Source organism: Dipodomys spectabilis, unplaced genomic scaffold, assembly GCF_019054845.1.
Source record: "Dipodomys spectabilis isolate Male_0828 unplaced genomic scaffold, ASM1905484v1 ptg000137l, whole genome shotgun sequence".
Lineage (NCBI taxonomy): Eukaryota > Metazoa > Chordata > Mammalia > Rodentia > Heteromyidae > Dipodomys > Dipodomys spectabilis.
The window spans coordinates 1,715,809-1,742,115 of record NW_024870814.1 but is presented as its reverse complement, the minus strand read 5'-3'; the positions used below and the strand labels follow the sequence as shown (position 1 = coordinate 1,742,115).

Sequence of the window (26,307 nt, the reverse complement as noted above, 5' to 3'; positions counted from 1 at the left end):
TCACTTTTACAATAAAATTTAAACTAAAAATGGCTAGAAAATGCATTTAATGGGTTTTAAGAAATACTATAAATATATTATAAATATTATATTTTAAATTTCTTTGTTCTGAGCTAGTACAATTGGCCTCGCTTAATTGTATTTGCAGTGTTATACTAAAATAAATAGAAACTAAACACTATCCAATTGTCTCACATAATACCCCCAAAACAAAGTTCATATTGCTCTCTAACTTTATTTAAAGACAATAGTTTAAGAATTAGAAATTACAATGGTAACAATTTGATTTTCTAACAATAGGACATTTTGTTAGTTGAGCAGCAAATTTGAGCATATTCACTAGAAAAGTCAGTATTTTAAAAGGCTTTCATTTTTTCTGTTAGTATTTAAAATTATGTAGTGGTTATCACAAATGAAGAGATTTTAGTAGATAATGTTTAGGGAATAAATATTGTGACATGATTTATATACAGTCAATGCTATTTCTATTTTCAAGGAGTTAAAAATGATAAAGTAAAGCAGACCTGACACATGATCTGAAATTCAGGAATGGAACATAAGTCTCTAAACACAGTACACAGAAAGTTCTGGACAGAAAACCACATGAACTCAGCCTGATAACTGAAGCTATGGCCTCAATGAGAAGGATGATGTAGTGAATAATTATACATTTTCTGGGTCATTGAGTGGATGGATTATAAACTTTGTCACTTAGAACCCATAGTAATATGTGTGTGTGTGTGTGTGTGTGTGTGTGTGTGTGTGTATATATATATATATATATATATATATAATTTTTTTTTTATGGTTGGCCGTGGGGCTTGAATTCTGGGCCTAGGCACTGTCCCTTAGCTCTTTAGCTCAAGAACATTGCTCTACTACTTGAGCCACAGTGGTTTTCTGGTTGTTAACTGGAGATAAGAGTCTCATGGCCTTTCCTGCCCAGTCTGGCTTTGAACCAAGATCCTCAGATCTCAGCCTCCTGAGTAGCTAGGATGACAGGTGTGAGCCACTGGTACCCTGCACCCATAGTAATTTATACAAGATTTATTATCAAACATATAGATATAATATTCTACTCAGAATTTTTTATCTTGTTCATACAATATTCAAACAAATGAGATAACATGTCCTTTATTAGATCTTTCTATTGAATGCATCAGACATTAAATGTTAATTTATTAGTAGTATTAAGGTTTAAAGGGGCAGCATTTCTGAACATAATCACTAAAATCTCTTGTAGGTTTTATCATTATAAAAGGAGAATATCCCTCAATTACAAAGCTAAGTCAGATACTTCAAGAAATGCATTGGTTTACTTCATCTAAGAAGCAACTAAATAAGTTCTTGGATTTATCAACAGTGTGTAATATTGAAATATTTCCTTATTTCATAGATGTTCAATTATATTTTTAATGATTAAGACAATGATGTTTGATACAGAATTGCTTTACTGATTGTATAAGATAACATAGAAAGTCATGACAGTGCCTTGCACAAGAATTACATTCTTCATATACTCTGGAAAATTATGGTTCTTGTTAGTCAGATCCTAGCACTTGCCTCTTGCAGTGTGTGACCTAAGATTTGTTGTGACATTTAGAAATATTTGAGTATCAAAATAATAATGACTTTATAAAAATACACGACATTCAAACATCTATAAACACATCCTATGCAAATGTAGTCATACCCTTCCAGCTAGAGATTGTCTACTGCTGTTCTAACTAAACAGTGAAGGTGAACACCTGAAGTAGAAATTAGGAGGCCCACAAAGCCTAAAACACTTATCTTCCTGTGTTTGCTTCGGCAGCACATATACTAAAATTGGGACAATACAGAGAAAATTAGCATGGCCCCTGAACAAGGATGTCACGTAAATTCGTGAAGCATTCCATATTTTTACATAATTTTAAAACAATTATTTAAAACTTTTTGTTTTGTTTTCTGATATATTCTGTTTAACAAAAGAAAGCAAACAATTGCTTGGAGTGTGCTCTAAACCTGGCTTTTAAAAATTCAAATTGCAGAGAACATTAAAAAAAACCTTATCTTCCTGATCTCGCAACCATGTTAAAGTATTGTGATGTGCAGGTCAAAAGTCATGTTTTTGTGTGTGTGTTTTGTTTTAATGTATAACTTTTCTGTTCATAATATATTTGAATACTTATTTTTAAGAAAATAAAGAAAAAGGATGACAAAGGAAAGACTAAAGTATTAGATACTATGAAGAAATGTTGCAATCCTCTCCTAAGAATATCCTCCTTTGGTCTCACTATATCTAGCATCCTATATAATTTACTAGGGCCATGTATTTATGTTTTGTTTTGTTTTGTTTTTACCATCCAGTGTGTTTATATAGATGTATAGGCACTTTCTAGTTACAATAAATGAGGGAACCATGCAATCTATGTTTCTTTGGGTCTGGCTTACTTTGGGTAATATATGTTTTTCCAAGTCTTTCCAATTCTGTATGAATGGGGCAATATCATCCTTTCAGACGGAAGGATAGAATTTCCTTGTACACATATGCCACATTTTATCGATCTTTTTGTCTGCTGAGAGGCCTTTGGGTTGATTCTACATCTTGGTGATGGTAAACAATACTGTAACAAACATGATTGTGCTGGTTTCTTTAGTGTGGCCTTTTTTTGTGGTCTATTGGAAAAATGCCCAGGAATTTGATTGCTGGGTCATAGAGAAGCTCTATGTTTAGTCTTTTGAGGAAAGGCCATAGTTATGGGCATATGAACATATAAAATGATGTTTATCGAAATGAACTCCAAGAAATCAAACCAGGAGGTTTTGTGTTATTTTGCTCATTGTTCTTCCTTTCTCATTTTTTTTTTAATTTCTGTACCTTTTGTCTTGTATGTAAGCTTGTTTGGGGGAGGATAAGAGGGAGAACAAAAATGGTGGGACAAAGGTGAACACACGCAGAGTAATACTCGCTAGATTCTGTGTTGGAAATGAACTATACAATGTGAGGGAGGAGGTCGGGAAGGACAATATGGGAGAAAACTAGGAAGAGATGACACTGTTCAAATGGAAATATACTCATTACTTGACTTATTTAACTGTAAACCTCTGTATATCACCTTTACAATAAAAAAAGAGATAACCTGAGGTACTCATCAAACTATCTCTGTTTTATACTTTGCTGCTTCCTATTTTTGAATATAAAGTTTTATTATAACACAGCCACACATATTCACAATTATTCACCTCAAGATTGCTTCACTGGTAGGTCAGTAGATGTGATTACTAGCAATACAAAACAGATGGCCTGAAAAAAAAAAGGAAAATACTTCCTGTCTGGACCTTAGTGGAAATGGTTTGTTTGCTATTTTAAAAAGAGAGAGAGACGGAAATAAAAGAAAGGAAGGAACATTGCAAGTTGGGTGCCGGTGGCTCACATCTACAATCCTCACTACTCAGGAGTCTGAGATTTGAGGATTGTAGTGTGAAGCCAGCTATAATAGAAAAGTCTTTGAGACTCTTGTTCAAGATGTAGAGCACTAGCTTTGAGCAGAAGAAGTTCAGGGAAGCCGGGCACCAGTGACTCATACCTGTAATCCTAGCTACTCAGGAGGCTGAGATCTGAGGACTGCAGTTCAAAGCCAACCATGGCAGGAAAGTTTGTGAGACTCTTATCTCCAATTAACCACCAGAGAACAGGAAGTGGTACTGTGGCTCAAGTGGTAGAGTGCTAGGCTTGAACTGAAGAGCTCAGGGAACACCCTTGCTCAGATTTCAAGCCACAGGAACGACCAAAAAAATAGCTCAGGGACAGTTCCCAGAAACTGTGTTAAAGCCTCAGGACTGGCACAAGGAAGGAAGGAAGGAAGGAAGGAAGGAAGGAAGGAAGGAAGGAAGGAAGGAAGGAAGGAAGGAAGGAAGGAAGGAGGGAGGGAGGGAGGGAGGGAGGGAGGGAGGGAGGGAGGGAGGGAGGGAGGGAGGGAGAAAGGGAGGGAGGGAGGGAGGCAGGGAGGGAGGGAGGGAGGGTGGGAGGGAAAGAAAGAAAAAGAAAGAAAGAAGGAAAGAAAGAAGGAAAGAAAGAAAGAAAGAAAGAAAGAAAGAAAGAAAGAAAGAAAGAAAGAAAGAAAGAGAAAAATATATTTGCAAGGATTGCTGTACCATTGTCCTATATATTTACCTACTTTATTACAATTCCTCCTTCTTCCTTTGAGGAGGAGAGAGAATGACAGAGTAAGAGAAAGAGAGAGAGAGAACAAAGAGAGAGAATTTATGCCAATTAAAGTCTGAAAGTTATTAATTAAGTGATATCCAAGGACGTTGCTATTCCTTCCTCCTACTCAGTATCAGGAATCCAAGCATAATATCTGCTGGAAGAGAGATGCAGAAATGCCATGCAGCTAAATGCAATGTCAACAATAGTCTAGCAACCTGTTTGTCTTCGGTCTAGTCTCATTGCCCAGGAGACAAAGAAACAAAGAATGAGTCAAATTACATCAGTTGAAAGACTGCCTAGATTTTCTCATTTCCTACAATGGTAAAAATCAACTAGTTGTATTTTAGAGCTATACAGTCAGATGTATCTCAAGCATTCCCTTTTGTTTAATACTTTAGGAACTATATATTCATATATATATTGATGTATGTATGCATATATATAAACTAAAAGAAGAAAATGAAAGCATTTTTTATAATAACCTTTGATTTTATTTTCCTCTGGTTGACATAGAAGTAACGTGTATGATTGTGTTTCATACAAAAAAGGCTTTGTTTTGCTAAAAGTCTCTCAACATAAACTCAGCCCTTAATGATTCTCTAAAAATAACTGCTCCAAATAAAGAGAAAACACAATATAATGGAACTACTGATGTGGGACTGACTTCTCTCAGAAAGTAGACTATGTATACATTCATTGTATACTTCTATTCAAACAGACTCAACAAGCATACAAAACACAGAAACACAGGTTATACACACAAGCATTCTCATATTTACTGTGCCCCTTTAGGGAAAATTGGAATAACTTAAAGATTGTTGTGTTGAGTGAAATGGTTTTACAATCAGTATTAACATATCTTGGGGTATCTCTCTTTAAAAGAAATTCATAATGAAGTGTGAACTAAATGTTTTACAAGGTACAGTGTGTCTTTCACCACTCAGAAAACCATCAAGCCAAGTGTGGAATATCATATTGTAACCTCAGCTGAGGTAAAAAATAAGAGAGTCATGGAAGAAGCCAGCCCTAGACAAAATGTGTAAGACCCTATTTAAAAGACAAAAGGATTACTACAGGGGCTGGGAAGGTGGCTCAGTGGTAGAGCGCTTGCCTTGCATGCTCAAGGCCCTGAGTTCGATTCCCCAGCACCACATAAGCAAAAAATAAAAAAGCCCGAAGTGGTGCTGTGGCTCAAGTGGTAGAGCGCTAGCCTTGAGCTGAAGAGCTGAGGGACAGCGCCCAGGCCCAGAGTTCAGGCCCCACGACTGGACCCAAAAAAAAAAAAAAAAAGGATTACTACAATGCTCAGAAAGTAGAATATCCTGAACTCAAACCACTATATCATCAAACCATAAAATTAGTCTGCTTCATACATCTTAATTTCTCAAAATAAGTTCTCAGTATTTTTCAATTTATTTTGATTTTATACATTTATATATGTATATATAGAGAGAGTTTATACATAGGATGTTTACAGTTACATGAATCAGATAATAAGTGCATATCTTTTTGAACCATCTCTCCACTTCACTTGCTCTCTTCCAGTTTTTCCCTCCTGTCTCACCCCACAAGATGTATAGCTCATTTTCTACATAGTGTCTAGTGAGTGCCACTCTTAGATTTGTTCATCTTTTGTTCCATCTTTTTCTGTGCCCTTCCTTACCCTCCCAAATACAAACAAATGAACAAACAAGACAAAAGGATGAGAGAACAAAAATAGCAACAACAGCATCCAGAAATATCTCTTGTTTTCTCGTCTTGGAGTTCAATATATACAAGTCAATTAATGTAAGTCAACACATCAACAGAAGCAAGAACAAGAATCACATAATTATCTCAATGGGTGCAGAAAAAGCATTTGACAAGATTCAACAACCCTTTATGATAAAGGCTTTAGAGAAGTTAGGAATCCATGGAACACAATAAAAGCAGTATATGACAGATTTATAGCTGGCATTATACTTAATGGTGAAATGCTAAAAGCAGTCCCTCTAAAATAAGAAAAAATAGACAAGGATGCCAACTCTATCCACTCTTCTTCAACATAGTGCTGGAATTCCTAGCAAGAGCAATAAGGCAAGGTACAAACTTATACAGGCGGTCCAAATAGGGAAAGAAGAAGTAGAGCTATCCCTCCTCTGTCCAACATGATCCTCTATTTAAAGAACCCTATAGATTCCTTACCCAATCTACTTAAGGTCTCAGAATTTTCTCAAAATAAGTTGATGCAGCAAATGAGCATAAGCACATTTGAAATACAGCATTTAAAGACATGAAATAAGTAGAAGTTATAATGATATAGTTAGAAAACAATAGCATCATTAAGGAACACTATACTTTGTTTTCTTTCTGATCTAAGGCAATTGTGAGATAATATTTCAGAAGAATGCTTGGAATGAAATAGAACACTTCAGGTTCTAAAACAGTTTCTATTATCTTCCAACTCATTCTTCAGGGTGACTCTTGATGCACAAATCTTACTGAATTTAAGAAAGAAAAATAAAACAATTATTTACTTATGAAGCTCTATCCAGAAAACAAAACAAAACAACATGAAAAAAAATATTGCAGCTTTGGCAGCTGATAAGTGACTTAATTATTGAGTTTCAAACCTGGCAGGCCCAAACCAGAATTTACACTACTGCTTTGTCCTTTGAACTAAGTGTTAAATTCTAGTTAGGTGAACTTTCTCTATACTTCTTAATGTTTGTGTCATCTCTCAATTCCCATGAAAGTGCTTTCAGAAACTATGATTCCATGATTTTGTATAGCCCAACTATGCACCCCATCTGGCTTACATCCTAGTTCAAATCTCTATTAGAATATCTGGCCGAGATATTATAATTGGCTTCTAACTTGTTTGTATCCTTTATGAATAATTCTCATAAATGATGAGTTTTAGAATAATAACAGTCATCACATCTGCTTAAAACACTTCAGCAGGATCCCTCCTGTCTACATAAATATGTTATACAGTTACCCTATACTCAATATTATTAATGGTAATAACATCTAAAACATCTTTTAATTTTTTGAGTAACAGTGTTTCATTATATTAAGCCTAATCCCTATAATTCTGTAAGTTATGTTCCTTGTCTTGATTTGATTGGTAGAAATAATGAGCTTTCAGGAAAGTACACATTTTCCATATTTATTAAATAACTAGCTCTTCCCCTATCTCTGTTTCTTTGCCTAGTAACTTTAAAATAGATGACATTGTAATTATTCCTTTGTTAACTTCTTCACCGTCAAATTCACTATTAGAAGAGCTAGGTTTAAATGTACCAACTGTCACCTTCGGGTGGGGGGAGGGAAGAGAACCCTCTCTTTACTCAAGACATAGATGACACTTTAGTAACCTATATATTAATTAAGACTGATTCTGATATATAACAACCAATAAAGGAAAAGTGATTCATTTTACTCCTCAGTTTTATTGTACTCTTAGTTACCTGATTGAAATGAAAATCCTAAGATAAAACATTTAAAACAGTAACAGGTCAATAATATCAAAGATTTTCTATAGTTCTTTGCTCAACCCAAAACAGGGAAATGTCATTTTACAATGTTAAAGAAGCACATTATTAACTCTGGCCAGGAAAGCAACAATAATTTCGACTCTTGTCCCACAACTCAAAACAGTCTTTAAGAGTAGAAATAATTTGATTGAGTCCATAAATGTTAATTTATAAATGTTGTTACTAAATTGACAGGTGGATAATAACTATTGCTAAAAGCATCAGGTGTTCTGGAAAATTTATTTTCTACTTTTTGCAACAGTGTTGTAATTTTAATTTCTAGTGGTTACAATACAGGAAATGACTATTTAAATTATATTTTTTCATTTTAATACAAAATAAGATATGTAAAAATTTGAAAATATTTACCTCTTAAAGCACTTTATATTGTTTGACTGAATAATTTTGGATGTAAAATTATGTAAACAAAGAATAAAAATTTAAGACATTTAAAATGGCTGAACTGAGTGGGAAAGACCAAATCAACAGAAATAAAAGTTCTGCTCAACATCAAAGAAAGTGAAGAATAATAGGAAACTTATGAAAAGGAAAATAAACACAGAAGTCGTTACCTACCTACTGCAAGTGAAATCAACAAGCTATAATCAAGGAGATAAAACTTATATGGGAAAATATTAATTACAACTTTCAGAAAATCAGTGAAAACCATGGAACAAGAGTAAAATGCTGAAATAAGCACATTCCCTTGATCAAACCTATGTAAGCAAGAATAGAATAATGAAACTCCCTGAACAAACATGTGACCTGATAATAACGTGTGGGAACTGTCAAAAAGAGCTGTTCTAATTTCCCAAACATATATCATTATAAAATTACACAAAGAGTAAAGTTAAAAGCTTATCTCTTAACTTTGAGTAACTCAAAGTAGATCTGGTGGTGTGAATTTTCTTTTCTTGAATTTTACAGCAAAGTCTTACTTTTACTCTCACAAATAAGATACTAAGGTTAGCTTGTTATGATGATGTAACTATAGGCCTTGTCTAAGTGAGCTATCAAATATTTGTTGAATGTCAATGGAGGCAGTAGCCCCCAACAAGTCCAAAGAAGGGTTTTGGTTTTTTTTGTTTGTTTTTTTTTGCAGAAAATACCCCGAATCATGACTCCAGAATTCAGTATCTTTGGAATAGTTCAAGAATCTGTTCTCCTATGAACTTACAGGATGAATGTGATTTGGAGAAGAACAATACTGGAAATCCAGGCAGACACGTAATAAGTGAGGTAAAGTGTGGACAGGACAGGAGATTCTTAAAGAGAATGATGAAGACTGGGGGAGAAAACTAGATTTAAGTACCATAGATGAACTTAGAGATACAATAGACACAGATGCTATGTAGAGAATATGTTTACAGATGCATGAGTCGAGTTCCTCTGCTGAAAATGAAGACCCTGGCAAGGTTGGAAGAAGATGTCAATACAGGCAAACTAGAGACTGGGACTCAATTTACCAAACTGTCCACTATGAATGTGTTTTTAGTAATAAACGGTGACTGGTTAATTGGGGACACAAGTCTCATAAATCCACAAAAACATACTTTTTTTAATGTATGTATTCATAGTAAAGGCATGATATTGATATACTATATGGGTTACACTTTCAGTCAACTTGTTTTAGGATCCCTGTAAACAATGATACAGTTTGTGGTTCAATATGAAGACATCTGGTAGAAGTGCAGCACTTGTATCTGAAATCCCATCCACTTTCCCTTTACCAAGCTTGTAGCCCTTGCTCGGTAACGGACTCCCTTACTAAATTATTTTCCAGGGTTCTTTTGTCAGCTTCATCAAAAGGTCCTGAATGATATGTGGAAGCTAGATCTACAACTGAAACATAACAAATTATACAAGTCTCCAGTATTCACCCACACACAGTGAGACCAAAGCAGAATACTGTTAGGAGAGGAACAGAAAGGCACAATGCCTATGTAAATCTGATAATATGAAATAATAATTACCTAAAGGAACCCCAGGAAATGAAAACAAGAGGCTTTTACTTTTAGGTTGTGTTTGTTTTATTTTCAGTTGTTCTGTCTGTTTGTTTATATATCTTTGTGAGGGTAACAGAGGCACAGATATGGTGGACAAAGGGTGAACAAGTGTGGCAGTAGTACTCACTGGGCAAGATGTTGAAAATGAACTATACAACTTCAGGGCAGGGATGGGAGGGAAAACCTGGCAAAGAGTGCTGGTAGAGGTGACATTGTCAAAACAAAATGTACTCTTCACCTGACTTATGCAACTGTAACCCCTCTGTACATCACCTTTATAATAACAATAATAATTGAAAAGTCCTGAATGTGACAATGACAGCTGACTCTTCACATTAGGAATTTCTCCAGGGTCAGATGGTAAAGATATTATTTGAATTCAGCTGTATTTCACCGAAAAGCTCTGTGCAGCAAGGAGTTTTGTGGACACACTCAGTAGCTCCCTTTACCACATAGTTGTGCTTATTCCTGTCTAAGCAGTTAGCTTGGAAGAAATAAAACAATACGAATGACAATAATAATTGGAATGACCAGTTCCAAATCCTAAAATGTTTGGTCATGAACAGATCACAAGATGGACACTCAGATAGCACATCCTTCCCACAAGCTTTCTTTTGCTTTTCAGTTCCTTCTGGGGCCATTCTTCCCCTTCAAACATCAGGGACTTTTATCACCATGGGAACCACTTCCATTTTCACAAAGAGAAGTATTTGGGTATACTGTGTCCCCTAAAGGGGCTTTGGAACCCACAATGTATCTGGATACATTTCTTCTTTAGAGAGAAAGGGAAATTAAAACAACAACAACAACAACAAGGAAATCATTTGCTATGGTGCAACTTCCAGCAGTACAATAGACAAACGGGAACTGTTATGGGTGAAAGATAAAGATGTTTAATCTTAACTGGTCTCTAAGTCCCAAACAGTTAAATTACTAACCTGTTCATTATAAGATCTTTAATGGCACATAGTGATTGTCCATAATTATGAGGTCCAGTGTGATAATTTTATACAATGTGAAAAATGATAAAATCAGGGTAAATACTACTTATGTCTCCATAAAGATCATTGAGAACCTTTGAACCACTTCCTCTTTGTAAGATCTTGACAAGCTATGCTATGATTGTTGTAAGCTATTGTCACCCAGTTATGCTGGAGAATGATGGAATTTATTCCACTCATCTAGTTGTAATTTAGCACTAATTCCCTATTTTTTTCTATTCTGTACCCTCATGCTTCCTCACTTCTAATGATCATTATTCTTCCCTTCTCTATGAGCAAAAATTTCAGCTTCCACAAATATTACAACAGTGTGAATTATTTGCCTGGCTTATGTCACTTGTCTCTCAGATTCTTCCCTGCAGCTTCAAATGACAGGACTTCATTCTGTGTTTATGGATGAATAGTATTCTGTTGTGTACCTAAAGTATATCCATATGCATTATGATTTCTTTATTCATTTGCCACTGGATACCTTGGTTGAGTCCACATCTTTCCCATTGCTCATACTGCTGTAATAAACATGAGAATGAATGCTTGTCTTCTGCAAATAGGGGTGCTATTTTTGTAGACTTTGTTAGAGATAATTTTTTGGAGAATAGAGAAATATTTACTGTATTCAAACAGATACAAGGCAGAATGCAAATGTTATTTTTTATATATGGATCATAGTGATATCTTTTTCTCTCCAATATGGAATTTCTTGTAGATAGTCAAGTAAAGATCATGTGCAGAAATGCAAGACTTTGAAACAGCTATGAAATAAATTGTGTGTCTTAGAAATAATCTTCTTATCTCATTGTACAGTTTCTTTAACTTCAAAATCAGCAATTGGTCTACAGCTCATTTTTACAACCCTACCACTCTTGATATTTTGTGCCAGATAGTTGTGTTTGTGGGGAAGACAGAAAGGGCACTGGAAGATGCTTAGTAGGATACCTGGCCTCAACAATTCAATAGCCCTCACCCAGATGTAACAGTCTATAATGTCTAGAAACTGGTACACGTCTGATGATGAAGTGATTACAACTACCCTAGGTAAAGAACCATGAGTCTACAGTACCTGTTTTCAGACATTAAGAAGCAGACTCCTTTTTTCCTAAGTAATCCCCAGTCTATAAACACAAAGCTCAGGACTCTGTTTGATAAGCATTAGAGGGGTCCTACAGAAAAAATCTACTTTTGTCAATTCTCTGATTCTTTAAGAAGTTCAAGTGGATATATTCAACATCACTAGTAGAGGTCCATTACAAAGTTTATCTGAAATATTTATCATTAAGCATCAAGATGGGAAAAACAAGTTTTCATCAAAAATTTGTCACCATTGTGAGGACAAAATATATATTTTTTTATCCACAAAACAAAATCCTCTACTATAGTCACAAAAATGTAAAAAAAAACAATAAAATGTCAGTGGTATTAAAAATGTTTTGAATTTACACATAGCAGATCTAGAAAGCAATGACACTTTGGTAGACAAACACAAGACAGGATTTCACATCTCCAAAATTTACGCTACACTTGACTACATTATTTGATCCAATAAATATTGGATACTAAATTCCAGTTGCTCAATGCTTAGGGTACAATGAATATAAATATTAAAAAAATATATCCTTATGTATATATCTGGATGCAACTATATATTAACAGGATTTCTTTTACAAAGGTACCCCAAGTTTATATTAACAATCTTACAAAGGTACCCCACGTTTATATTAACAATCTTAATGATAAATGAAAAATTGTATCTAAAATTTATTACTTATCTAATTAAAAATATTATGAATTAAATGTACAAGATAATTTTTACTATAGAGATAGCTACATGTATTCACAAGAATATAAAACATCAAACTGTTAAGTGTCATTTTACATAAGATTTTAAAGTCCTTAATTTCTACTAATATTTAAAAGTTAGCTCTAAATTAAAATATGAGTTATTATTCATATTAATAAAATATTCAGTTCAAAATTACTTCATGCTTAATAATTCCAAAGAATAAGAATAAAATTAACACAACACAGCAGGGTCGGCAGATGTAACTAATCTGTAGTCAGCATATTAAAATTTTTTTTCCAGTTGAGTTTGATTTAAAATTCTCACAGTAAGAGCAGAGGGAATAGCAACACTGCCATCGTATTCCATTTCTGTTCTATAAAGTATCAGAATAGATAAGTAGGTTTTAGAGTGAAGGATTTCATTTCCCAAAGATAAATGTAATAAGAAAATATTCAGAACTGTTAACCTATAAGAAGAGACTGAATCACCCATCTCTTCACCTGATTTTAATCACTTCAATTTTGAAACCAACTAATCATCGGTTACAATCTTTTAACTTACTGACATCAAGTAATGGGTTTTTGAACTACTGTCTATGTGTGTTTGCAGCCAGATGTTCACTTCTAGTGTATGCAAAGTTTTGAAATAGAAATGCAGATTACAGATCACACACCTGTGAAGTATAGTACAAAACAGCCTCTCTGCTAAGTTGCAGAAGGACTAATTGTCCCTCTTAGAGCCCTGACAAACCCCCCAAATTTCCTCTATGTTAAAAACAAAACAAAACTGAAAGCAGGCATCTGAATGCAATTGTCCTCATTCTATTTCTTTGCTTCCATTTTACCAATGTTTCCTAGCTAAAGTACCTTTCACCAGTAACACATGCTGACTGACCACTGATGTATGTGTATATTTGTGTGTGGGTATGTGTGTGTGTGTGTGTGTGTGTGTGTGTGTGTGTGTGTGTGTGTGTGTGCATGCATGCAAGTGTGTGGAATAAGAGATGATTACACAGAACTAAGTAGGGTAAGAAAACATCACTTCCTTATGACTTATATGATAACATAATTGAACATAGAGTGTAAATTCGGGACACATGTAAGCGGATGGTCTGAAATGGACAATACATAAAAAAGTGATTTCTATCCCCACTTTCTAACCACTCACTTTAAATAAAATTTACATCAAAGGTGGAGGCAACAATGCTTGATAAGAAATGTACTTGTTACATTGCTCATGTAACTGTAACCCCTCTGTACAGTATCTTCATAATAAAAAACTTATTAACAAAAGGTGTAATGTATGAATGCCATTTCCAACTACTTTAAGAATTCCAGAAGCAGCATAGGAATCTACAAAATGATTGTAAATAAAAGTGTAAGAGAGTAAAATGGCAGAGCATTAAGGCATGAAAACATGAAGGGGTGGAGGTATCAACAAAGAGCCAAGCCAAAAAAAAATTCAAGACTTAACCCTTTTTGTTTTCCTCCTCCTTTTCAGAATAAAAACTGTAGTTGGCTTAATATGAGTGACAATACTCCCACAGGTAGTTCTGAGTTAGCAAACTTTCTGCAAAAGGTTAAATGGTAAATTGTTTGTGTTCTATAAACCACATGGTTTTAGTAGCCATTATGAGCCTTGCCTCTTTCACATGAATGAAACATCTATTGGCTGTGTTCCAATGGAATTTTACCTACAAACATATAAAATTGTATTTTCATATGTTTTTCACATGTCATAAAACATAATTCATTTTGTTTTATTTTTTACCATTAAAGAACCTATATTGCTTATAAAATAATAAAGGATGGTCAAAGATTCATAAACAGGTATGGCCATATAGAAACAGAGCAGGATCTAGATTTGGTTCCCAGGTGATAGTTCACGTATCCTTGTTGAATGCTGTCAGGTTCAGACATTCACACTTGCAATTCCTCAGAACCTGCTGAAAACATCCCAAACTCATGATGAAGCTTAATAGCCACTGAGATTACATGGAAAACAGGGCTTTAAAAAGGAGATGAGATAAGTTAAGCACTAGTGGCTCATGCCTGTCTTAGCAACTGAGGCTGAGATCTGAGGATGATGGTTCAATGCCAAAGCCAGGAAAGTCCCTCACACTCTTTTTTCCAATTAACTACTGAAAAGTGGTACGTGGAGCTATGGCTCAACCTGTAGAGCTCTACTCTTGAGCACTCAAGCTCAGGAACAGTGCCCAGGCTCTGAGTTCAAGCCCCATGACTAGCATAAAACCATAAAATGAAATGGTGATGAACTTACAAGAATTGGACTCTAATGAATAAATGATGTTATGAAAGTGAGTTTAGTCTCCCCTGGGCTACTTGCCCTCTATCATATTACGATACAGCCACACCAAAGTCCTCATCCGATTCTGGTTTCACATGCATGATTTCCCAGCATCCAAAGCTGAATGCTACTCTGTGTGTGTGTGTGTGTGTGTGTGTGTGTGTGTGTGTGTGTGTGTGTGTGTGTGTAAAGAGAGAGAGAGCATGCTCTATCATTACTGACAGCTTATTTGTGTCAGTACTGTGTTTCTCTATTATGAACACATTTTATTCTTATGAAATAGTAATATTTATGTCTCAAAGATAAGAAAACTATAATTTTGACACTGGGCAGGACACCTCTGGGTGTTAAATAAATACTCAGTGGTGACCCAGCTTTATGGTTCCCAGACTTATGATATTCAGTGATAACAGCAGAGAACTGAGTATTACACATTCCTTGCATTGGTAAACAATAGAAGCCTATACGTACAATCTCTCTACTCTTCAAATACCTCTTTGAAACACTAATATTTATTCATCTTTAAGGAGTCAGTGATTTCTCTGAGATGCTTTCAATGAGATACCTTAATTTCTGGGCTGGAGACCTCTTCTATACAATCTCTAGATGTTTTATTTCGATTTGTTTTCTTTGGTGTCCATCCTGGGGATTGAACTCAAGGCCTTGGTGCTGGCCTGAGCTTCTAAACTAGTGCTCTACCACTTGACCCACAACTCCATTTCCAGCTTGTTTTTTTGGTGATTAACTGGAGATAAGAGTCTCCCAGAATTTTCTGCTCTGGCTAGATTTGAACTCTGATCCTCAAATCTCAGCTTCCTGAGTAGCTAGGATTACAGGCATGAGCTCCAGGCTCCAGGCCAAAACACTCTAGATTTTTTTTAAAATTTGTTTTGTTTTGATGATCACAGGATTAGTGATAGTGAGTTTAGTCCTTTACCCACCATGGGTGGGTAGGAACTTCAGTCTAATACGTTTCCTGCACTGAGGCATATTTTGGTGCTGAGAAACTATTATTAAATAAACAGTTGAAAGTAGTATCTGAGGAACACTAAGGTGAAAAGAAGGTGAAACTAGTCTTCAAGGTGTTGGAGGACTTTCTGCAAGGACAAGTTAGAATGAATGAGATTAGCTATTCAGGGACAGCCCTGTGGCATTTTTAAAGAAGAATAAATTATGAGATAAAACCTACCTGGGCTCTGGGTCACCACTGTGTATTTATTCAATGTCAAGAGGTGTCCTGCCCAGTGTCAAAATTACAGTTTTCTTATCTTTGAGACATAAATGTTACTATTTCATAAGAATAAAATGTGTGCATAATAGAGAAACACAGTACTGACACAAATAAGCTGTCAGTAATTCATTGATGTTATCATGACTAATAACAGACAAGAAGGATTCTATTCTCATGGACTCTAATGACTAAAACTAGGAGCTTGTATTTTTATCTCTAACAATGTTTTTATTTAGTCCACAAATAGTCCCAAAGAGAAATAAAGATGATTAAGGAAAATGAAACAAGGCCCCCCTCCTGCACAGAAGGGGCTTGGTTTATCTAAGTTCCACACAGCTCGGGGCACAGACTTGCCTGCTTGCTTTCTTTCTTTGTTTCTTTCTTTCTTTCTTTCTTTCTTTCTTTCTTTCTTTCTTTCTTTCTTTCTTTCTTTCTTTCTTTCTTTCTTTCTTTCTTTCTTTCTTCCTTCCTTCCTTCCTTCCTTTCTTTCTTTCTATTTCTGTGTGTGTGCTGGTAGTGGGGCTTGATTTCAGTGCTTTGACTTGGCTCATGGCTGGCACTCTGCTACTTGAGCCATACCTCTAGTCCTCTGCTTTTCATTTTTATTCCTCTCCTCTTAGTTTTTAAATTTGAAACAAGGCCTCACTGTGTAGTGCAGGCTAGTGTCAAACTCTCAGTCTTCTTGCTCAGTTCCCCCCCAAAAGGATGATATTATAGACATGTACTACCAAAAAAAAAAAAAAGAAAAAAAAAAGAAAAATGAAACAAAGAACCAAAAATTGAAATTTATCCTCAAAACTAGAATCAACAGGTATGAAAATGCCTCTGGATTTTCCTGATAGCTGCATAATCTGAGTGTAATATCAGATTCCTCACCTGGCTTCAGTATATCCTGGGGAGCTGACTCAGGGTACAGAGTTGATCATCCTGCACATAGCCTAACCAAAAAGAAATCATAAAGGCCACCTTCCCTTTATCAAAGCCTGAACTGTCTTCAGCTACTAGGTACTTTGTTACATACACAATGGCAAGAGACAAGGGATCAGACAAACTTGGTGTGTTTCTTACAGAACAAGTCCTATTATCTAACATCACATTTTATAGGCCCTTTCATTGTGTCATTCTAATCCCTTCACATTTTTTTCCACTCTAATGTTAGGAAGACTGGAAAAACTATCTAAAGAGATCTTATCCCCATTGCAAGACTGCAATGCTAACATTAGGCAATACAGATGGTCAGTTTTTGTTTGTTTGGGTTTTTTTTTGTTTTGTTTTGTTTTGTTTGTTTGGACTTGGCTAGCCCTGGGGCTTAAACTCAGGGCTTGGGTGTTCAAAGCTAGAGTTCTATGACTTGAGCCATAACTTACTTCTAGCATTTTCTCAGTAGTTTATTACTTCTAGCATTTTCTCAGTAGCTTATTGGAGAGAAGAGTCTTAAGGACTTTCTTGTGCAGGCTGGCTTCCAACTGCAATCCTCAGATCCCAAGTAGTTAGGATTAAAGGCATGAGCCACTGGAGCCCAGCTTTGTCCACTTTTGTAATGGCACATTGACTCATACCTCTCCTGGAAGTCCCATTATTTCTGTGTACTATCTCCTTTTCATGCCCTTTCTTGTTCATGCCCTATCTCTTCTCATCATCAAAAATGTTATGAGATGGGCTGGAAAGGTGGCTCAGTAGTAGAATGCTTGCCTTACAAGCATGAGGCCCTAGGTTCGATTCCTCAGCACCACATAACCAGAAAAAGCCAGAAGTGGTGCTGTGGATCAAGTGGTAGAGCATTAGCTTTGAGCTGAAGAGCTGAGAGACAGCGCCCTGGCCCAGAGTTCAGGTCCCACAACCAACAACAACAAAAAAAGATATTATGAGGTTAAACTTACTACTCCCTTAGACCAAAGGAAAGGAAAAACAATTCTTATCAAAATTTTAAAATAAGTTCTGTGAGTATCATCTACCAACACTATTATAATAATTACTGCATAGTTAACATTCATAACTAGCTACTCTAAAATTGCAACAGACAAGATTAGTTAATTGCTACCATTGCAAATGGATATAAAGTGATTACTGATTACATCTGAATAATGTAATATGCCCCAGTCTTCAACAAAGCCTTCTACCTTACTGTGCCATAAGAAAACCACCTACTTCATAAGCTGATGTTCTATCCTCATGTTCCTTGCCTGTTCCTAAGATCATAAATATATACACTAAAATCTGATTGGGAAATACTCCTGTTTAAGCACTAAATTATTCTACTTTATTTAAAGGAAAAAAAACAATAAAAGGACACTCCTTTCCACAAAAGAGTCCCAGGTATTGTTGGGGCATGTATGTAATAATGGTGCTTGCTTTTGCTGTTTCCTAAAATTACATTTTTTGAGCACAAAAATAAATAATGAAGAAATAAATAATTTTGCAAAGTTGGTTGCTATGGATTTTCCACTTTGATATCATAAGTATATTATAAATAGACTCTCTCTTTATATATATATGCATATATATATGCATATATATATATATATATATATATATATATGGCATGTACATTTGGCCTAGAATACAAAATGAGATTTTAGAATGATATTCTTTACAATCATAGGTTAACAATATAAATTAACATTTGATAAACTGTATTTTTACATGCTACCATTTGTAGCTGCCAATTGTCTATGTTTATAATTCATTCCTTAGATTTGTTATTTCTCCTCATCTGTAAGGAAAAAAAGAATCAGAGTAGCAAAAGAACTTAACCAAAGTCATATAACAGGTCAAAAGCACACTATTACTTCTGACCATTAATGCTTACAGGTCTATAAAACTTCTTGCTTTAATGGAGGATTTGATTCACTAATTATAATTTCTTCTTTAGTTTTCTACTTAATAGTATATATTGTAGAACAAAAATTATCTAAGCTGTTGAACCAAATCATGGTCTTTTAAATAACTACAGAGACACATATCAATTCACAAAAACTCACTCTCTTGACTCAGTTACATGAAAGTATCAAATAGAATCAGGTGCTTTCTATTAGCTTTTGGGAAACCTCAGAAAACTGACAGATCAGTTGACAACTGCTCTTATCTAATGCATTGCTGAGGTAATTATCTTTAGGGAAACCAGTCTGATCTTAGCTTCCTAGCTTCATTGTGGTATTTTATGTTCATCAAGATTACATACACAGATTTCACATATATTTATGCATGACCATGTGCCATTTAAATCACCAACTTCTTATTTCCTATGCCATTCTCAAAATTCTGTATGTGATATGAACTAGCAAATACTCTCACTAATATCTTGTGAAATAATGACTACCAAATATTTTCCATTTGATATGTATGCGCTGTACTAAGCAATTATATCACACATATCATTTAAAAATGTTTTTCTTAGCAAGTAAAAGTGTCACATCTTGCAATTCAAAATCTGTTGCCAAAGAACATAGTGAGCAAGATCAATAGAAAGCCCACGGATTGGGAGAAGAACTTCACTAGCCATACAACGGACAAAGGTCTCATATCTAAAATATACCTGGAACTCAAAAATTAAATCCCCCAACAACAAATCCTCAAAGAAACAACTGCCCTATAAATAAGTGGGCTAAAGACTTAAAGAGAAACTTCTCTGAAGTGGAAAGAAGGATGGCCAATAGACATATGAAGAAATGCTCAACCTCTCTAGCCATAAAAGAAAGGCAAATCAAAACAACATTGAGATACCACTTCACCCCAGTTAGAATGGCTATAATCAAGAACTCTAATAACAACAGATGCTGGAGGGGATGTGGACAGAAGGGAAACCTACTGCATTATTAGTAGGAGTGTAAACTTGTTCAACCAGTTTGGAAAGTAGTATGGAGATTCCTCAAAAGACTCCACATAGAGCCCCCCTATGACCAACAGTCTCACTTTTGGGCATTTACCCAAATGATCACAAACAAGACCATACTAAAGCTACCAGCACAACTATGTTTATTGCAGTATTATTTAGCATAGCTAAGATATGGAACCAACCCAGATGCCCCTCAGTAGATGAATAGATCAAGAAAATGTGCTATATATACATAATGGAATTCTATGCCTCCATCAGAAAGAATGAAATTTCCCCATTTGTTAGGAAATGGAAAGACTAGGAAAAAATTATATTAAGTGAAGTAAGCCAGGCCCAAAGAAACATAGGTCCCATGGTTTCCCTTATTTGCAATAACTAGTATATGTCTGAGACAAGCAGAAATGGACAGATAAGTTGATGTTAGGTGAAATGAACCCCAAGATAAGGATTCAAATGTTTTTTTTTTCTTTCTTGTGATTGTTTCTAACATATTTATAAGATGATTTCTTTGTTGCTTTGTATGTCCCTCCCCCCTGGTATAATCCCTGTTTTCACTGTATTAGATGTTGTTATAATTTGTGGAGGGGAAGGGAAAAAACAAATTGTTTAAATAGGGATACAGGTGGACCCATTGCAACAATGAGATTTACAAGTCGTTATGTCGAAAAACGAACTTTACAACTTCGATGGTTTGGGGGAGGAGGGAGGGCGAGTCGGGGAATTGGGAAGTAATGGGAAGGGGAAATAAAGGAGGAGGCAACAATGCTTGATAAAAAATGTACTCATTATCTTGCCCATGTAATTTTAACCCCTCTGTATGGTATTTTCACAATAAAAAAAATAAAAGAAAAAGAAATGTACTCATTATTTGCCCATGCCATGGTAACTCCTCTATACGGTAAAAAATTTAAAAAAAAAATCTGTTGCCATTTTAAATTCTAAACACAAAGGAAACTTGATGTTCCTATATAAGAATTGCAGTGGCTCAAATTTTAGCTTTTCTACTTTAAAGTCCCTGGACTGTCATTTCTCACTTTTGATTTACTGCTTAAATGTTGGGATATATGTTATCACAGACTGGGGAAATACTAGCTGCATATTAATGAAACTCAAACAATTCCAACATCTTGAAAACTTCAAATACCTTTTAAAATAAAAACAGTCTATGCATGAACTTTATCAATGATAATTGATGAAATTTAATCCGCATGTAAATTATAATGCCAGAAATTTTATAAATCACTCATTTAAAGACTGCATGTTATCATAACTTGACAGTAAGCATAGCGTCTTATAGGAATAGGGGAATATTTTCTCTGCAAAAGGCCATTTAGATATTTAAAATAATATTATGGGCCATATAAAATATCAATACAGGAAGTTATGCTGTGGGCAACCAAGGAGAAGAATCATATCAACATGTCAACAAATGATTTCTCATTGGGCCTAAGGGCTGGAGGTTCCCCATCTATGCATAGGGAAGGTAAAGATTTCCAGGAAATGAGTATTTTTGTCTGCAGGACATTTTACTTGGTAATAGTGAAAAAATATTACATTCAATGGCTTAATCACTGTTTTTACAATGACAAGAATATAATCCCTTCATAGGCAGTACCTATGATAGATTTTACTCAACCACTGACTCCTCAGTATGCTGTTGATTCTAAAGAAAATTTATCTTGTGAGCTCCAACTACAAAAAGTATATGAAGGTGCTATGTAATACATTTATTAATATAAAAAGAAGTTAATTTTTGGCATGTAATAGAAAATACCACATCATAGACAAGGGAAAGAAATGATAAAATAATGGTTATCAATAAAATCTCAAGTACTTTCAAGGAGGAAAACATTTACTTGAGAATGTGACCAAGCCCAGGTACCCTTATCCCCATGCTACAGAAGAGATGCCAACCATAGGACCAGAAAGGATGCCTAGCAATGTGACCAACATTTAAGTCAAAACAGAACACCTGGAGATCCTTTGCAACACATTAGTAAAAGCAACTTAAATGTCTAATTTCTAGTCATATATGCTTGATAGCCAGGAAACTGCAATGAACTGAATTTGACTGGTGGTATTGACAACGTATCAGAACTGCAAGAACTATCCAAAAGAGTCTGTGGTAGAAAAACACACAAGAAATGGAGTTAGTGCTAATCTTTAATGCATGGAAATTCGGAGCAGAAATAATTGGCTTGCCAAAATTTAGCAATAGAGAACATTCTGACAAAAATAAGTTAAATTATTTGTCTGATTGTAGGATTATTCTAAATTATGCAGGTCAGTAGCTGCATGCACTAAAGTGTTCAAGATGACAGTTCGCCTATAAGCCAAAGAGTCTTTATTACTGACTACAAGTACATGCATGACCTTCAAACAAAATATAATTTCCACTGGCAGTTGTTAAAAGTCTAAAGGTGGTTAGCACTTTTTCATTTGTAATAAAAAAAGGCAATGTAAAAAAAAAAAGCAATTATTCTTTGCCAAATTTAATAAAATAAGCAAGGCTTAGGTTAACATGGCCCCAGAGATCCCACTAAATGATGCTACTTTAGTTCACTTTCCTTTAACCTCGGACATCTTGCGTTTTAATCCCTGAGTGCCTTGAATCACTGTAACAATCCCAACAGTACAAATGAGACTGTGTACTACACATTATTAACTCACAGGTTCCCAAAGGTAGAATAAGTTGTAAAGAAAACCATTTATTCTCTTTGTTCAAATAAAATTTCCTTCAGACCTTTATGAGAGCATATGATCTAGTTCAGACAATGCCTGATGTAAGTTGTCAGAGCAGAAAAACAGTCATTTCCCAAAGTCAGCACAAATATCTAACCCTCAAGTAACTGCTTACCATACCACAGACCCATGGGATATGTTTTGGTACTTTGCTGGCATTCTATTCACATAAAAAATAATTTTCCAATGTGAAAAAGACTTTCCAAGTAACAAAAAAGAAACAGTAATTCTTGTAAATTATATACTGGAGCTCAAATAGTTGACCCAGGAAACTATATAACAACCCTGATTCAGTTAAAATAAGTTCTTCTTCACACAAGCTGCAGCTTTGTTTAGTATTTCTGAAGAAGAATAAAACAAGATATAGTTGCGATTGCAATATGCCTCCACATAATCAAGGCCAGCAAATCAAATTGTACAATAATGTTTTTCTCTGTAGGAGAGTCCACACAATTTTTTTTCTTTCTGACCTTTACTTAGCTTAAATAAATTCTATGAATACTTTTCTTAACTCACAACATTTAATGTCTTCCTCAAAACTGAAGTTTTATGTGTAGCATTCCTAATTTAGGCTAGGCAACTTGACAGCATTGTGAAAAACAGTTAAATTGTGGTGACTGTGAGGATGTCAAAGTAGAAAACAGAGCCTCCCTCATTTCATGTCTTTGAACCACATCCAATAAAACTTATTACTATTAAGTCTCTTTTTTGTCTGAATGTGCAAATTCTATGTAATAGAACATTTTAAAAGTTCCCTGACAATACATATTGATACCATCCAAAATTATACTAAGTGCAAACCTCAAGTAGATTTTAGGGATGGCCTAGAAATCACATTTATACCCATGATTGCTTCCTATCAATTCTCATTCCAATTCTGATTTTGTCATCTGCCTTACTTGCATCTTATTTAACATTCCTGTGGGAATTCCCATATAACACCTTATCACTACTATCCAACCACCATTTAGGAGCAAATGCTCCTAAATCCTAAAGTATAAATTTTCTCCTGGCAGGTTTGCCCTCCAGAATTTACCCACGCTCCTAATATACCTAATACAGCTCTTTTTTTCATAGAAACTGATTTCTGAAGGATACTGTTCCAGCACTTGCCACACTGCTTCTAGTGCTTCGGTTTTTTAATCCTCCCAATGAGTATAAAAACACGACCTTGTGCCTGGCTCACTTCACGTAATATAATGTTTTTCCAAGTCTGTCCATTTCCTAACAAATGGGGTGGTGTCATTCTTTTTGATGGAAGCATAGGATTCCTGTGTGTGTGTGTGTGTGGGTGTGTGTGTGTACTGATTCCATCTCTTAGTGTTGGTTCCATCTCTTAGCTATGGTTAATAATGCTGCGATAAACATGGTTTTGCTGGTAGTTTCAGTATGGCTTTGTTTGTGCTCATTTGGGTAAAGGCCCCAAAGTAGGATTGCTGGGTCATAGGGTAGCTCTATGTGTAGTCTTTTGAGGAACCTCCATATTGCTTTCCAAAGTGGTTGAACAAGTTTACCTTTTCTAATTTGGGAAAGGGAAGGGAAATAACAAAATGCTGAAACAAGGATCCAGGTTGACCCATCATAACAATGAGATGTAAAAGATACTATGGTGAACTCTACAACCTGAGAGGGGGAGGGAAGAGTTCAGGAAGTAGGGAGGTGGGGAGAGAAGGGATGGTAGGGGGAAAACAAAGGAGGGATTAACAAAGCTCTATAGTGTACTCATTACATTACTTATGTAACTGTAACCCCTTTGTACAGTATCTTTACAATAAAAAAATGTATATTAAAATTTTTATTTTAGCCGGGCACCATTGGCTCACGCCTGTAATCCTAGCCTCCTAGGAGGCTAAGATCTGAGATTCATGGTTCAAAGCCAGTCTGGGAAGAAAATTCCATGAGACTCATCTCCAATAAAGCACTCAGAAAAGCAGAAGTGGCGCTGTGGTTTAAGCGGTAGATCTCTAGCCTTGAGCTGAAGAGCTAAGGGACAGCACCCAGGCCCAGAGTTCAAGCCCCATGACCGACAAAATACATAAATAAATAACTGAAAAAATAGATGAATTTGCAACTTTATTTGAAAGTCTTACAAATAGTTAACTGGAACAATGAACCTGTACATTAATGTTCATCATCAAAGAAATGACGCCAAACATTATAAAATCTAGGTAGTAGGAATTTATTATTGTTCTGTTAAATTCTTTAACTTTGTGATATTTTTACTGCAGAACGATATACAATATTTTAATTTAATTTATGCTTACAACAAAACATACTTCATCCACTTCTAGCATCATCTATCTCTTATTTTCCCATCATTACCATATAGCACTATTTTGAATTGAATTATACTATTTCATGTAAAAAAAATTGGATTAGGGCAAGGATAGCATAGAATACCTTTTTCCAAACCTTGATATTGAAACATTTTCCTCTATAGTTCAAGTTTGTCTCATGGACAGCAAATAGATTTTAAATCCATCTTGTTTTTCTTCTTTAAACTGAAATATTTACCATTCATGTTACGGTACAATTGATATATATATATATATTGTATTCTTCATTTTATGCCATAGATTGCAAATCATAATTTCTGGGGTGCCCAGTAAAATTAGTAAGCTAAATATAAAAGAAGACAGGATATATGTAACACATTGCTATTTTATCACTTCCTGCACAATTAAAAAACCAGACTACTTCTAAATACTATAGTGCTTGAACATTTAAGTGTGGAGTGGGTGAGCGTGCATGCACACATATTGGTATACTGGTACTGTAATATATATATATATATATATATATATATATATATACACATATGTGCATTTAAATGCATACATATATGTACACATACAAATACTTATCATATTTTTGAGACTGGGAATTGAGCAGAGTTAAAGTTATTTTTGTTTCTGTTTTTAGTGACACTGGCGATTGAATTCAGGGCTTTGTACTTGCTAGGCAGGAATTCTACTACTTGAGCTATGTCTTTGAATACTTTACACATCTAATCTCAAACTAATTACTTTTTTTTTTTAAATTTCAACTCTCAATTTTGTCTGGGTATGTATTTAGAGTTTGATCTGCATTCTTTCCTTTATATGTTCCACCTAATACTATTTTTTCTATTAGAAAAATATTTCTACACATTTATGTTAATGGGGATCTGCTTGGTGACAGACTCTAATATTTTCCTTATCTAAAAGTTCACTTCATCGAATTTGGGTCACTTTTCCTAATGAAAAGTGAGCTATTCCTGGGCACTGGTGGCTCATACCTGTATTCCTAGCTACACAGGAGGCTGACATCTGAATATCCAGGTTCAAAGCCAGGTTCAAAGCCCAGGCAAAATAACCTTCAATTAACCACCACCAAAAAAAAAAAACAAAACAAAAAACAATTGAGCCAGGAATGGAGCTGTGGCTCAAGTGGTAGAATAACAGTTTTGACAAGAAAATTCTCAGTGACATGGCCTAGGTCCTGAATTCACAGGAATGGCACCAAAATAAAGAAAAAAAGTGAGTATTATGTTAAAGTTGGCATAATTTCTTATATTTAACTATTCTTTTTATTCTTATTTCCTTATAGTTTTGACTATTTTACTGTGAAATCATATATGTGGCTGTCATGAAGTATAATAAAATTTAATCAGCCTTTTAATGACTTTCATAAGTTTAGGAAAACTCTGGGCAACT

At 35.0% G+C, this 26,307-nt stretch overlaps 1 protein-coding gene and 1 non-coding gene across 6 annotated transcripts in view; one reads left to right on the top strand and one right to left on the bottom strand.

The window, feature by feature from the left end:
• Ctnna2 (catenin alpha 2) overlaps positions 1-26,307 on the bottom strand; it is a 1,105,512-nt gene that overhangs the window by 888,080 nt on the left and 191,125 nt on the right. The gene's annotated exons all lie outside the window — the stretch shown is intronic.
• LOC122116915 lies at positions 1,798-1,904 on the top strand. The gene has a single exon (XR_006149038.1). It is a non-coding gene; the product is annotated as a U6 spliceosomal RNA (small nuclear RNA).